The sequence below is a fragment of the Anguilla anguilla genome, chromosome 6, assembly GCF_013347855.1.
Source record: "Anguilla anguilla isolate fAngAng1 chromosome 6, fAngAng1.pri, whole genome shotgun sequence".
Lineage (NCBI taxonomy): Eukaryota > Metazoa > Chordata > Actinopteri > Anguilliformes > Anguillidae > Anguilla > Anguilla anguilla.
In genome coordinates this window covers 14482797-14498581 of record NC_049206.1, presented here as the reverse complement: position 1 = coordinate 14498581, position 15785 = coordinate 14482797, and the positions used below count along the sequence as shown (strand labels likewise).

At 42.3% G+C, this 15785-nt stretch overlaps 1 long non-coding RNA gene across 1 annotated transcript in view; it reads left to right on the top strand.

Annotated features, from left to right (window-relative positions):
• The window catches only part of LOC118230771, a 73647-nt gene extending 61986 nt beyond the window's left edge, over nt 1-11661 (top strand). The window contains exon 3 of the long non-coding RNA XR_004765920.1: nt 11508-11661. This is a non-coding gene — a long non-coding RNA (uncharacterized LOC118230771). The remainder of the gene's footprint in view (nt 1-11507) is intronic.
• The last annotated feature ends 4124 nt before the right edge of the window (nt 11662-15785 follow it).

The following is a 15785-nucleotide window of genomic DNA, read 5'->3' as shown; positions in this document are numbered from 1 at the left end:
CTGTTAAATGTTTCAATCATATACGTTTCATACATTTAACACACTAACAGGCATACAGTGCATGAAATGTTTGAAACATTTAGTGATTGAAAGTTATAAATGTTTCATACTTTGTGGAGGTGGATAGATGGGCCAATGGCTGCCTTTCTTCTCTCTTGTTACTGTCCAGATGCTGAAGATAGCACTATGAAAGAAATAAACTTAGTTTCAATTGCATGTAAAACAACAGCAAAATGATCCCAAACTTAGTTAAGCATTTGCGCAAATTAGACTCACAATCAACATGAAGATATTAAAACAAAGATGGGATACATTTACCGGCTAAGGAAAATGTGATGAGCCTGGTTTGGCAATGTATGAAAAATGCAATTATGGATTTGGATGAGCAATGTGCGGTATTATATGTGATAAAATATTGTTCACTGGAATAAACTCAAAAAGCATTAGCTAATAATACAGCACGTAATGCACTTTACACTTTATTGCTTATTGGAACTCATTCTCATTGTGAATCACTTGGTAAGTTGAGTTGCTGGACTTGTGCACTGAAGGGCACGTTGTTGCCCTGGTTTCTCTATACTGATGTCCTTTTGTGATGGCCTTCCACACGTGTTACAGTTTTATAACAGGAAAGACTAATCTCAGGAAACACTGATCCAAGGAACCACATCAATTTCAAGGACTAATCCAAGGAGCTGAGTCAAATGCTTTGGTCGTTGGTGGAATATGTGTTGTTTTTCTATTGACATGTTAAATTATGTTTCGATGTAAGACCTAATGAGACAGTAGAATCAAACTGTTCTCCAACCATGAACACTCACTTGCGTTTCTTAGTACCTGATACACCAGGTAAAACTGCAAAAAATGTATATTTTATATGAAGAATGGGAAATAAATTTTATTTTCATTCATTGGATTCCTGGTTCTGAAATGTTCTGAATGTGTGTTGAGAAACCTACTCACAGAGTGGCTATTGTTTATTGTTAAATGCATGAAATATTTACTCAAATGTAGTTATCTAAATATATATATATATATATATAGAGAGAGCTAAACTTGTCATATATTCCATAAATATGGGCTAAATAAGTATTGTATCTCAGGAGGTAAGACCGATTGTCTGGCAGTCGGAGGGTTGCCGGTTCAAACCCCGCCCTGGGTGTGTCAAAGTGTCCTTGAGCAAGACACCTAACCCCTAACTGCTCTGGCGAATGAGAGGCATCAATTGTAAAGCGCTTTGGATAAAAGCGCCATATAAATGCAGTCCATTTACCATTTAAATACATTAACCATTTTAGAACATAGACATTTATTAAATGTCAGAGATATTAGATTAAGGTCAAATATGTGAACTTTTGAAAAAACACAAATGTGTGTTTGTATGGAGTGACATGTGGGTGTGTTTGGATTCAGTGTCAGGGGGGTATATTTGGATGCACTGTCTGCTAATTAATTCTGGCAGAGCCTGGGCTCTACTCTACCCATCTGCTTCAGTGCACAACAGTTCACCTCCTCAACAAAACACAAACTTAGTGAGAGCATAAGCCGCTCTAATTTACTGCTGGATAACCTTTTTACCATCAGAATGAATATTAACTCTTCCAGTGACTCCAGTGGCTGTCGGCTCATCTGGGCTCAACATATGGCTCTGAAATATAGTCTGCCAGAAACGGACTAATATCCCCCCTCTACCCACTACATGTGCACACACACATGCACATACCGCACACATGCACACATGCACAAATGCACCCCCCCCCACCCACCCACACGGTAATAGACAGGCATTGATTCCAACAGTGAACACTTAAAAAATAATGGAGGCTATAATGAATCTTGAATCTGTCATTTAGTTTATAGGTGTAAAGTAAATAGGAATCATTACTATTTTTGTTGTTTGGTTTCAGTCATAATTAGGAGTATTAAATGCAAAATGAGTTTGGCTGGTTTTCCATATGACATGAAGGAGCTTCAGCGTAATCCCAGTTTTTCACATTGCCATACAGTACGTCACTGTTGGACAGGGTGACCAGACTGACTAGAAGGTATAATAAACAATGATATTTTTATGTATTATGCAGTGATAGGGTGACATTACATTCGTATTTAAATCAGCACATTTAATACTGGTGTTTCAGCACCCTTGCTTTAGGGGTTAGTGTATTTTTTAATAATTTGCCTTTGCCTAGCCTGGTCTTTAACATCCCAATGGACTCTATTTCTCCTGCTGAGATATCCAATGTGTTGTGGGGAAAAAAAAATGTTTCAGTGTGTGGCGGTTTGTAAAATAGGGCAAGGAATCTCATGGAAAAAAGTTGTAAATTGAGTTTGTGATTTTTTTTTTTCTTTTCAGAAACCTCAAACTACAAGGTCTTGTCTCAGAGGGATTAAATATGGCACAGTAGGAAACCATTCAGATGCTAATTTGGTCTCCAACCTGCTGTGTTCATTGAGTCCTGAGTGGGTGTGATGCAGGATGGCAAGGTCATACAAACTGTTCTGTGATGAGGCCACTGCTCATCTTTTTCGCATTACCAGGTACAGTGTGTGTGTGCACCAGCGAACACACGTACTATTGGCAAAATGGCATGTCTATCACCACATTCCCTGAGGACCTGAGCCTGCGCTTCTTTCGAGATATAATCAGTTATATAATGTGTTTGTCTTGCAGTATTCTGTGTGACCCTACATCTTTAAAAGTGTCTTTTTAAAATGTGGAAGGGAATCTCATCCTGTCATATTCTGAGGTGAGAATCTAGCTGGTGTACATTAACTAGGGCACAGCGATGTGCAATTGTATACCGATGTTACCATGTGTCATGGAGTGCAGTGTGTTTGGATGCAGTTTTATGACTAGGGGTATGATTTTTGGTAGGGAGGGAGGCCATCCCTGTCACATTTTGCACCATCAACTGCCCTGCTCTGAATTACCTCCATTTCTGGTGGCTTATTATCTTAGGAGTTGTACTGTACTTTTGTATAAAAATAATCTAGTTCAGGATGCATTTTCTGTTATACATACTGTTGATAAATGAGGCGCTGGGACATACTTTAGTCCTTAAAACTCAAAGAGAAAAACACTCATCTTAGCTTAATGTACGAAATATGGCAGATATAATCTCTATACTGTCTTCCAATTTTCACATTTTCATTGCACTTATGCACACATTTTCATCTCGATGAACGAAGTGAAATCAAATGATCAAAATACGCATTTTAAAGAAGAGACGATGCATCCTTGAGAAGTAGTAGCCGTTTGGAAAGGTTACGTTTTGGCTGCGCGTGTTTGTTTCCGCAGATTGATCTGGGCCCTTCCGCGTAATTACCCGCGCCGCTCTGTTCTCGCGGCGGCGCGAGCAGTCGCCGTTACTGTGTTTTCCCAACGGCTCATAACTCAGTTAAGGTATAATGGTTCCGCAGTGACAGAGGAAGCGGCGAGAGAGAGGGAAAGCAGGTGCTGAGTCTGGTGTTTCGGTATTCCTGTCAGTCCCTCTGTGATTTCCCCGCGCCTCCTGAGATGCCTTGCGCTCGTAAGATCTATTGCACTGCATTACAGTAAAAGCTCATGCTAACTCCCGCCGGAAAAGCAAAGCTTTAACACAACTTAATCCTGCAGGAGGACTCACAGAACCGGAACTTTCACCTCCAGCAGTATTGGCACAAGATAAACATCTTTCCTGTGTCATGTCTTTCTTTTATCTGTGAGGTAAAAACCAGATTGTTATACGTGCTGTTGTTTAAATGTTCCTGTTAGATATTGTTATTGCACATTCTTGCGCAAATATGAATTCACTATAACAAACACTTTTTCGTACACTTCCAGTATAAATTCTGCCTGTAATAATTATACAAATGGCAAGTAAGATTTTTCTTTGTTAGACCTGCGTTGCTAGAAGAGTACATAGTACTGTAAATATTGGCTGGGACAAAAGATGACCTCTAGTGAGCCTGTTTGATTTCTCACTGACAGGAAGAAGACTTCTCTTCTTTACATTCCTTATGTACCCGAGCTTGTGACATGAAAGATTAAATCAGTTTAGTAGTGCGTTCGTTTAGTTTTGCCTTAGTTTTGACCTCACATTTATCAGTCAGTTTGAATTAGCATAAGTAATGAAAGAAAGGCTGGCAGAAGCTGAGGGCTTGGCCCTGGCCCTGGGACTCTGCGTGCATCAGCGTTGCTGTTCATAACGCTCGCCCGTCTCTCTGTATCTCTCCATATGCCGCACCAGCAGCGACATGGAGGGCGGAGGCTGCTAATTGTGTGTTTTTATTTCTCTGGGGTTGTAAGTAGGTGTTTGTTGAGAAGGTGAGGCGAGACAGATGTTGGGGTAATTACTTACTGCTCTTCGAGGGAACCTGAGCCAGTTTGGCATTTAGACACCCAAACTCCCTCCCCTCACCCCCCCCCCCCCCCCCCCCCCCCTCCCCTGCAGAGTAACACATCCAAGTTCCTCCCCAAATTGCCCAGATTGCAGGCTGAGGCCAGTTGATACAATAATATTGATGAGGAGCCAGTGGAGCAGGGTTGCCAGATTTCAGGCTGAGTGTTAAGGGCTGTATAACATTAATAATGGGCCGGTTGGGGGGGATGCACTTAAGGATTGATCTCTATGGCCTGTAGCAGTCCAATGTTTTAAATGTGATGTGTCATATTTTGCCTGGTTTTTAATTGAACTTTAAAACAACATTCCTGAAAAGGCAACAAAGGTATTCAATCCAAATCAATTTATTAATCCAATATTAATTATGAGTAAATAATTTTGGTTTTGTCTAAGGCATCCAGAAACATTAATTCTAACTAAAATGATTTCGCTGATTAAATGATTTAAAATGATGTCAATGAGATCACCGTCAATACTTATGAAACAGTGGAGAATTAAATAAACCAAACAGCTGCATAAAGCATCCTGATGCAGAAATTGTGCTGACTAATGTGCACAACCTTTTGCAAAGTTGCAAAATACCACCAGTAAACCTGAGCATGCATTTGCCTTTAGTTTATTGTTTCACCGTGTGTTGGAACCAGCTGCACTTACAGTATCTGTGAAATGTTATGTGATTGACACTTCCGGCTGAGGAGCCTGTTCTTTGCGCAGTGATGTGACCTGCAGTGCAGTCAAATCCTGACAGCAGCCCATGGAGCGTGTGCAGCTCCACTGTCTGGAATCAGACTGCAAACAGAGGAGAGCGTGTGCTCGTCTTTCCTTTCTGTAAACAGAGGGGAGTGTGTGCTCGTCTTTCCTTTCTCTAAATGGAGGAGACTGTGCTCGTCTTTCCTTTCTGTAAATGGAGGAGACTGTGCTAGTCTTTCCTTTCTGTGAACAAAGGAGACTGCTAGTCTTTACTTTCTGTGAACAAAGGAGGCTGTGCTGGTCTTTCCTTTCTGTGAACAAAGGAGACTGTGCTGGTCTTTCCTTTCTGTAAACGGAGAAGATTGTGTGCTTGTCTTTCCTTTCTCTAAACGGAGGAGACTGCTAGTCTTTCCTTTCTGTAAACAAAGGAGACTGTGCTAGTCTTTCCTTTCTGTAAACGGGGGTGACTGTGCTAGTCTTTCCTTTCTGTAAACAAAGGAGACTGTGCTAGTCTTTTATTTCTGTGCAGAAAGGAGACTGTGCTAGTCTTTCCTTTCTGTAAACGGGGGTGACTGTGCTAGTCTTTTCTTTCTGTAAACAAAGGAGACTGTGCTAGTCTTTCCTTTCTGTAAACAAAGGAGACTGTGCTAGTCTTTTCTTTCTGTAAACAAAGGAGACTGTGCTAGTCTTTCCTTTCTGTGAACAAAGGAGACTGTGCTGGTCTTTCCTTTCTGTAAATGGAGAAGATTGTGTGCTTGTCTTTCCTTTCTCTAAACGGAGGAGACTGTGCTAGTCTTTCCTTTCTGTAAACAAAGGAGACTGCTAGTCTTTCCTTTCTGTGAAGAAATGAGACTGTGCTAGTCTTTTATTTCTGTGAAGCAAGGACACTGTGCTAGTCTTTCTTTTCTGTAAATGGAGAAGAGCTTGCAGTACTATACATAATAAGACTGCAATAAACACGACGGTAATGGGTTTCTGACGGCGCGGTTTCCGTGAAAACTGGCTGTAATCCCGGCAAAATAAGCCTGCAGACACGGAGCGGCGCCGCACGCGGAGAAGTCCGCCGGCAGGAATGCGATTTCTGCGCGCCACGGATCCCCGCCGCGGTCAGTGCGCCGATTGTGAAACCGGACATTAGCGGCCCTGTCCGGGCCCCTGAAGGGCCCCCTTCATCCCGCGGGGCCGGAGCGGCACGGCGCATTTGCATGGGCGACACGGCGCAGGAAGGCGCGCCGGTGGACGGCCGGAGCGGATAGAATGGCTCCACACAGCCGGGCCAGCTGGGGGGGGACCGCACCTGCTTCTCCCCGACGCCGCGGCCCGCGCCAGCTGCAGCCACACAGGGTAGCGCTCGCCTCCGCGCATAAAGCCCTCCCTCAAAAAGCAGATACGCCGCCGGTCCCCCCCCCCCCCGCCCCCCCCCGCGCACAGCTGGGCCGCGCGTACAGTGTGAATGATGACGCCGGAGCGAATGAGAGAGGCTCTTTAAAAGATGGTCGGGCTCGCCCCCCTCTCAGGAAATCAGAATATTTTATATTCTTTCATCTGAAACAGGGGTTTTTTATCACAGTGCAGGCGGTATGACTGATGATAGCACTACTTCATTTTTTAATAGAACTGTGCAGCCTCTTAGCAAGACGTCTCACTCAAATATTTATCATTTTCTTAAAAGATTTCATTCGCCAACACAACCGATGCCAAATTATACAAGTAACTTCTGTGGGCGTGGTGCACGTATTTGTTTAGACAGGTAAATATTATCCAGAGAATTATATTCTCAAATCATTAAGTGATGACATTGCTTCTTGTCTTCAGTGGAAAATCAATGCAAATCAGTAGCGACTATGCTGCCTACAACCTCAGACAGAATGACAGATAGTATGATGGAATGAAATCACAGATATGTAAAGACAGACCGTGCAATCATGTAATGATAGATGTCGTAGCAGTAGCAGTAGCAGCAGCAGCATTTGTTGTAGTTTTAACAGCATGATGAAAGCTGAGTGCTTGCCGCTTGCATTGGCCATACATCCAGAAACATTAGCTTTGCCCAGAAACATTAGAGCTGCACTTTGGATCAGTTTTATATTAACAGCTGAACCAGTGACTTAAATAGCTAAATATTGATCACATCTGTTCTGTTCAACATGTTCTAGCGCGATATGAAATAATATTCTCTCCATTAGACACAAAGGGGAAGAATAACTTGTGTCCACAGTTAACTGTCTGTAAAGTTTTTTTTTCATTGCATCATGAATGAATCAATAACATTCACAATGCCTACAGTGTCTGCACACGGTTTCAGAGAGTCTACAAATGATGAAAAACACAGGGAGAACCAGAGGATGACACTGGCCACATGTAAACCCCAGTGGGGTGGGGGGGTTGTGGGGGGGGGGGGGGGGGGGGGCATGAGGGTGCATTACATCCTCAGCTGCATCGTTGTGTTTATTTCCCCCTGTAATTTATGTCTGATAACATGCTGTTAAAATGCACAAATGCGTTTGGATTCAGCCGTGATTCAGGAGATTTCCCAAAGCAATGCCTTCATTGCCTTGTTTAGCTACCTAATAGGCCTAATTATTTTTTAATCCTGAAGGCGGAATCTATTTGGCTTGGTTCCTGAGTCCTCCTGCTTTCTAGCCGCTGAATGATTTGTGGGAGGTTAACGACAATAGCCTGGTAATCGGAGCGCGCGCTGCTATTGCGAAATAAATAAATAAATGAATAAAATAAAACAGCTGGTTGCGTGAAAAAAAAATCTTTCCCCGTTCATTGCCACGACCCGGTAGAGCATGTGGCGTGATTGCAAAGCAGTGTGAAGCTGAAAGCTGTGTCAACCTGCAGCGTAGTCAGTTGTGCCCCCTCCCCCCCCCCCCCCCCCCCGTCCCCCCGTCCCCCCGCCTGTATTTCACAGACCCTCCTGTTGATTTCCTCCTGGCACAGGGTTTGGCCACATGTGGCGGCTCAACATCCCATTAAGAAACGTCGCATTGGTGCTTCCTTTTTTTTGGATGACCTGCGTCTCTTGTGTCTTGCTGCTTGCGTGCCTTGTGATAGAATCTAGAAGCGCGTTGGCTTTAAGACCCTTTGGATAAGGGCTCTCGTTAATGGACCCTGATGAGTCCTCACGGACCCTGATCACTCTACGGCGGTGTGTCAGAATGGCAACACCGTCCAAGTGAGTCAATAGCTTCCATTACTGGCCCCTGTGTGAGGGTGTTTTCTTGTAATCATGCTACATAATTACCAGAGACAGTTACGGACAAACTGTCTCAGGTAATTACGTGATTATGAATACATAAAAAATTATAATTTGTACAAAGTAAGCACTTGCTACTTGTTGCTTAGTTCTAAATGGACTCATGATGAGATAGTGAAGTCAGAAAGTATTTTGAATTGAAAGGTGGAAACGTTCAGGAATCGCATCAAAAATTAATCAGATTTAAAAATTTCCCTCTGAATTATACATTTAATTGTGTTCTCTTTGAAAATCTCTTTATATAGTTGCTCTGCAATTACAGGTAGTACCTTTAGACTGATTGAATGAATGGTAGCACTGTGTAGCGAATATGTACTTATAGCTTATATTTATTTAGGTCTACAGTGTACAGAGGAAGTGGTCTGTGTGGTGGAGGCCTATATGTGTAGTGCAGTGAGATAGAATACTGTGAATCCCACCCTGTGAGCATGTTGCTCTTACCTACTGCCTTCAACTGCACATACTACTACTCACCTTAGCACCCTCACCTGAACACACAACCCTGACCTGCACACTCTTCACTCACCTTAACACACTCAGCTAAACACACAACCCTAACCTGCACTCTTTTCACTCACCTGAACACACTGACCCAAATACACTCCCCTATCCTGACACATTTCACTCACTTTAACACCGTCACCCAAACACACAACCTTGACCTGCACACACTTCACTCACCTTAACACCATCACCCGAACACACTACCCTAACCTGCACACACTTCGCTCACCTTAACACCATCACCCGAACACACAGCCCTAACCTGCACACTCTTCACTCACCTTAACACCCTCACCTGAACACACTCCCCTACCTGAATGCTCTTCACTCACCTCAACACCTTCATCCAAACACACTTCCCTAACCTGCACATTCTTCACTCGCCTTAACACTCTCACCCAAACACACAGCCCTAACCTGCACACACGTCACTCATCTTAACACCCTCACCCAAACACACTCCCCTAGCCTGCACACACTGCACTCACATTAACACCCTCTCCTGAACACTTCCCTAACCTGCACCCTCACTTACACTCAATCCCCTCACTTGAATCCCCTAACCTGAACACCCTTGCTTCATAAACTTCCCCTGACTTGAGTTGCACGCATGTCTTTGCTTGACTCACCTTCACGAGCGGCACTTTATTTCAGGACAATAATGAACAAACTGCACCATTCATCACTTCTGCACAACCAAAATGTACATAAAGTGCCCAATAAACGGCAATGATCTGGAAGAGAACAGCTGAACTGGAACCCCGTGTTAAAATGTACCAGCCATCTGGGAGCATGTCCTCAGACGGAGGGAAAGTATTACTCGGCGCACACGACCACGTACTTCCCATTACACGAGCTACGCAGGTCCCTCTCTCAGGTCAGAATGTACGCCTCCGATTCACTTAAAAACCAGCGCAGCGAGATGTGTGACACTTTCGCTCAGCGCCCCTCGTCAGAAGAACTCCCCTTAAACTCCTCTGATTTTATTGATCTCCCTGCCGTTCGGTATCAGTCCCCGTCACACGCGCGACCCTAAAACCACGCCGGGAGGATTGGCGCCTTTAATCAAAAGGACCTTTTGGCGGATAATGATCCGGAGCCGGCGGCGTCTGGAGCCGATGTTAAAGCTGATAAAATGGAGCGGGTCGGGACGCCCGCCGAGCGCTTCCAATCCTCGCCTCGCCTCGAACCGCGTCTCGTCTCGTCCCCGACGCTCGCTCCGGCCCTCTGTCTCTCGGCCCCGCTGTCTCTCGGCCCCGCTGTCTCCCGGCCCCGCTGTCAGGCGTGTGAATATGAATCAGGTCCATTTGGCTCGGTGTGCGCTCGAGCGCCGCGTCGGAGGGCGAGACGGACCGACGGAGGCCATTAAAGGATTCTGCTGCCGGGAGCTCGGCCGGCGCAGCACGTCCGGAAGCTCAAAGGTGATTTTCCACATGCAGCAGGGCAGAATTGGGCAGTTTCTACTGTAGCTTCTGACTATCAGTGTTTATTCCTCATTTAGCTCCCCTTTGCAAAGGATGAAAAAGAGTATTTATGTATTGTTGGCCACAAAAATAAATAGGTGACAGCTACATCTGTATACATACATACATACATACTGTACATACATACATACATATGTACATACTGTGGATACATACAGTAATACGTACATACATACTGTACATACATATGTACATACTGTGCATACATACAGTAATATGTACATACGTACTGTACATACATGCATGGCTGCATGAATACACACACTCGCACACACTATTGTTAGTGGAGTGATCGTAACTGCCGAAGGGGTGTGGTGTAATGAAGTGGACATCTGGAGCATACCAGATGAATGGAGAGAACCCCTAAAGTATATATCATTACAAACTTCCACAATCCGAGACATGGAAAAATGGACTCCCCTCAGCTATAAGAAACAGTTTTCATGTCTACACCAGCCTGGCCTTCAGGCTTCTTCCAGGTTTTTTCCATTTTGCTGGTTTCCTCCTGTTTTTGTGCAGCCAAAAAAAAAATATTTTCAACATGGAGAAACAGTTTTGTTATCCTCAGACAACGCAAAGTAGTTCAATATTTAGTAGAAATTCTACTGTCCACAAAAAGGTGTTCACCAAAATGACACTACATCTTGGTGGATGACAATAATAAACTAAATCACTCCTGTTTTGTTGTAGACCCAAAACACACTACTGTGCAACAATTATCTTACACAGGTGCTGAGATCTTATGTTGGCAAAAAAATGCATGGCTGTTGAACATTAATCACAATTTTCTTTTGATCACCTCAAAACCTGCTCTTCTGGCATGCAAAACAATATACAATAATCCCTTTGGAAGGTATGTGTGCACACATCTTACTTTGCCATATGTACACACAATAAGACATAAATTATGTTTACGTGTGAGACATGTCAGATCCCTCCTATGGAGCTAGATTAGGTCAGAGGTTTCGTTAATTCAAAACAAAGAAGTGTTTTTCCAAGTTAACAAAGTACATACTGTCATGATTACATATCAAGATAACATACTACAATGCGATGTTATATTTAGCATTAGCTATGTTGCACTGCGAATAACGTAGTAGCTACCTTGTAGCTGATGATGATGTAATGTTAGTCCTAGCTAACGTTACATGTCCCCGGATCACAGCTCTGCATTGTTTACTGTAGGGCCATTCTGCCGCGGATGCAGGCAACACAGGAAGCCCATTTGGAGAGCTACGGCTGACATCCCTAGCTTGGCATACACAAAAGACAAGTTGGACCTCCATCTGGCGACGGAATGTACCAGATGTTTAACTGGTACTAATGTCCTCTTGACTTGTTCGAGTCTAATTTTTGAATGTATTTATCATTTGTTATTTTGGAATTAATATGTATTACTGTAATCAGCAAACTTCAGTGATTCATGGGCCTTGATTAAAAAGATTATTGTTGAAATCTTTTATGTAATTTTCTGGACACAAGACCTTGACTTTCATTGGCACAGCTATGGTCCTCATGTCGACTAACGCCAATAACAAAGGCAATCAAAGGTCCAGATTCAAAACTAGATACCGAAAGCCCTCTTGTAGACGCACTAAGGAAGCAATTGAAAACACCTGACTAATCAGAAACACCTGTGAAGTCATTTGTTCTAAACATCATGACACTCTGAAATGGAAGGAACGATTTATAAATAGTGATGTAATTTCTACATGATTAAACCAAAACGTATAAAAATACCCTTTACGAAAAATGAGCTGAAAATGAGGACTTGTGAATTGTTTGATGACAATCTAAAATTGTGGAGTACAGAGCCAAATCATGCTCAAATGTCTTTGTCTCAGATGTGTGTGTATGTATGTATGTATATATATATACCGATCAGCCACAACATTAAAACCACCTGTCTAATATTGTGTAGGTCCCCCTCGTGCTGCCAAAACAGCTCTGACCCGTCAAGAGTTTTTTGAATCATGTGGAAATAATTCACCCTCTACAATATCTTAGCTTGTTATAGCCCTGTAGCAACTAATAATGTAATAAACTACCAATAGTGTAATAACTCACAATAATGTAATCCCTTCAAATTTTTTATGTAATAAAAACCAATAATGTAATAAGTAGTAGTAGTAGTAGTAGTGACTTTATTGATCCCGGGGGGGAATTTGCACTGTTGCAGCATCAAAGACAACAAAGTAACACAATCAGATACAAACATACAGTAGATACAAATATATACAGAAATCCAAATATACCAGAGGAAACCTTCAGAGGTGGAGTCCATGCCTCGACGGGTCAGAGCTGTTTTGGTGGCACGAGGGGGACCTACACAATATTCGGTAGGTGGTTTTAATTTTGTGGCTGATCGGTATATATATATATATATATATATATATATTCAATGGTTAGTAGCTATATACATTGTTTTCTTATCTTGAAGGGTACATGTCTTGGCATTTCACCACAGCAACATTAAAACAGAACAGTGTTCCTCCATCCCAAAAACAAAGCAAGAGAAAGCATGCACCTGCCCATTCTCCCACTGCCATCCCCAGGAGAACGAGGACAGGTGGATTGTGAGCAGACGGATCATTTAGGGTGAAATGAGTTTGAATAACGATGGGGATTCGGTGCTGTGCCTTTGTGCGATAAGGCAATGTGGGGGGGGGGGGGGGGGTGCAGGTGGTGATTTGTATGGTCATATTCATTCCCAGGTGAGTGAAAGCTATGGTCACGCATGCATGTACAGCCACGGTTTTTGTTTCAATGTGCAATCCCTCCCAAAACCATTGCAGTAAACCACCGGTGTGATTTATATATAGCCTACAAATATAAACAATAGAATATGCTAAATGCTAAAATGCATTTTAACAAGGGAAAATAAAAGAATACAAGGACAGGCAAGTTAATATAAAAGACAAAAAAAAACATGACCAAAAGTATATAAAATACACACAACAAAATAAAAACCAACATCGCTAACCTAATAACAGGTGAGCCACAAAAATGATATATTTTAATGGGCCACTAGTGAAGTAAAAAATCAAAAGCTATAAACCTTAAATCAAGCTTACAGCTGTATAGAAGCTCATACAGAGAAATGCCATAAAAAGAGTGAAGAATTGGCCAAATGCCACAACTGCCCTCCAAACTAAAGGGGGAAATGAATCTGTGTTACTCCCGTCATAGTTTCATAAGTCCAGTTAACTAAAACACACCCATATGGCCAGTAAGGGAAATAAAGAAAAAGGAAAAAATAATGTTGCAGGGAAATGTTGATTGATTTGTCTGTGGATAAGAAAAAAACATCCAGATTTTGATTTATACAACCACAATTCCCCAGCCAGAAGACATTATTTACATTTGCATTTATCTGGTGCTTTAAGAAATCTATTTGAATTGAAGTATTACAGCTGACGAGCTCTAAATTATGTGTTTGAGGTATGTCATTTTTACACATTTTCATCCGAAATGAACAGATGACTGATTTCACCTCTTTAAAAACATGAAGAATAAAACATATTTTACATATATAGAAAAGTAGTTTTCCTTGATGTTCAATCAGCAGTTTTATCAGCCCCCTTGACCTATCCATTTAGTTTTTAACAATATTCTGTTCTGTTCCTCATATAAAAGCAAAGTAAAAAAAAAAAAAAACCATCGTATACCATTGTTCATTAATGATGGTTTAAATAAAGTTGAGTTTTGTATTCGAGGAAACAATCGGGCTAAGTTATCTGGCCTTTCGTAGGGTTGTGCCAATCTACAGGAAGACTCTGAAAGCACTATGCACTCTGTATATGACCAAGCTGCTTTTCTGTATGTGGACTGTGATGAGAACACCCGCATATTTAACAGTTTATGAATATGAATGATATGTATATGAATGATACCAGTACAGATTCAACTGAAAAATGTCCAGTATGATAACATATTATAATTGGACAAGCTGGTTCGTTGATGGATATTTTTTAATATGTTGGATGACAGCACACTGGAAAAATGGGCGGCAGTGTAGTATAATGGCTAAGGAGTTGGTCTTGTAACCTAAAGGTCGCGGGTTCGATTCCCCAGTAGGACACTGCCGTTGTACCCTTGAGCAAGGTACTTAACCTGCATTGCTCCAGTATATATCCAGCTGTATAACTGGATACAATGTAAGTCGCTCTGGATAAGAGCGTCTGCTAAATGCCTGTAATGTTATGTAATGAAAAACCTGGCTCATCTCTAATACTCTGTAGCAACCTACAGGCTGAGAACACCACCCACATAAAAGTTAGTAATGTGTTCCCAGGTTGATTCTGGTTCACAACTTTTAATTACTTAGATCATTCTGGTAGGAAAAGTAAGAATGGGGGAAGTACTGTATATTTTCATTAGGTGGCTATTGAAACGGATCTGCAGTTCAGCTGGTGAAATCTGAATAAAGCACTGGGCTTGTATGAAACCTTTCACTCGTTAAATTAATTTTGGCCTTCCGCTTCCTGAAGAGGAGAGACCTAACCGCGGCGCAGTGCATTTATCAGCTACTTAGACATTTATACCGGGCCAAAATAAGAAATGATACTTTAAATGTATAAATAACACGAGCACGTACGGGATATATAAATAATACCGGCCTAAATGTTTTGAGGTTTCCCCTAAAGAAACCAGAGAGGTAAGTGCTTCAGTAAAATGCAAATCACCTTTGATGATAGTCATCAAATGAAACTTTACCGGAGAAATACACACTGACTGTTGGGCAAGTTTTCAGAAGTGTGCGCGCACTTCAAAGGTAGCGCTGCCAGTGCAGGTGTGGGCGGCTCAGCCGTCACTTGAAAGGGAAACTTGGCATTTTCGAGCTGAAGAAAGGAGGAAAAAAAGACTGTCGGATTTGTTTTTTTAAGAATCCAAATATATCAGTAGTGTCTCACTCTATGAGCCTGATGTCTCTTCATAAGCCTCCAGCTGCTTCTCTGCTCCTTAACAATATCCCTCTCAGCAGTCAGTTAGTCAGTCGGTCATCAGCGTCACGGTCCCGAGTAACATTATGGTCCTAAAAAACAACATGGTGCCAGCCAGCCCCCTTCCCTCCCACTGTGGTTAACTAAAGTGGGGTGATAATAGTTCCAGTTTGCCTGACAGCCGAATACTTCTAGTTTTGGAACACTGTTGGCTACCCTGTATTTGCCAACTGATCAGTCGTTTTTCCTCAGACAGTTTTGTCTTCTTTTGGGTTATGTAATATCACCCAACAGTTGTCCACATTGGCCTTTATAATGGTGCTTTTTCATGTCAACGATTAGTGTTGTGTTGATTGTCAGGCTAACTACTTAGCAATGAATGACAGTATTCCCATTGCAACATCTGAATCAATCCACTTATTCCATTAGAGGTCTGACTTGATGTACAGGCTTGACATCGGATGCAGAATTACTTAAGTGCTTCAGGATGTGTGTATTCTGACTAATCTTGTGACAGATT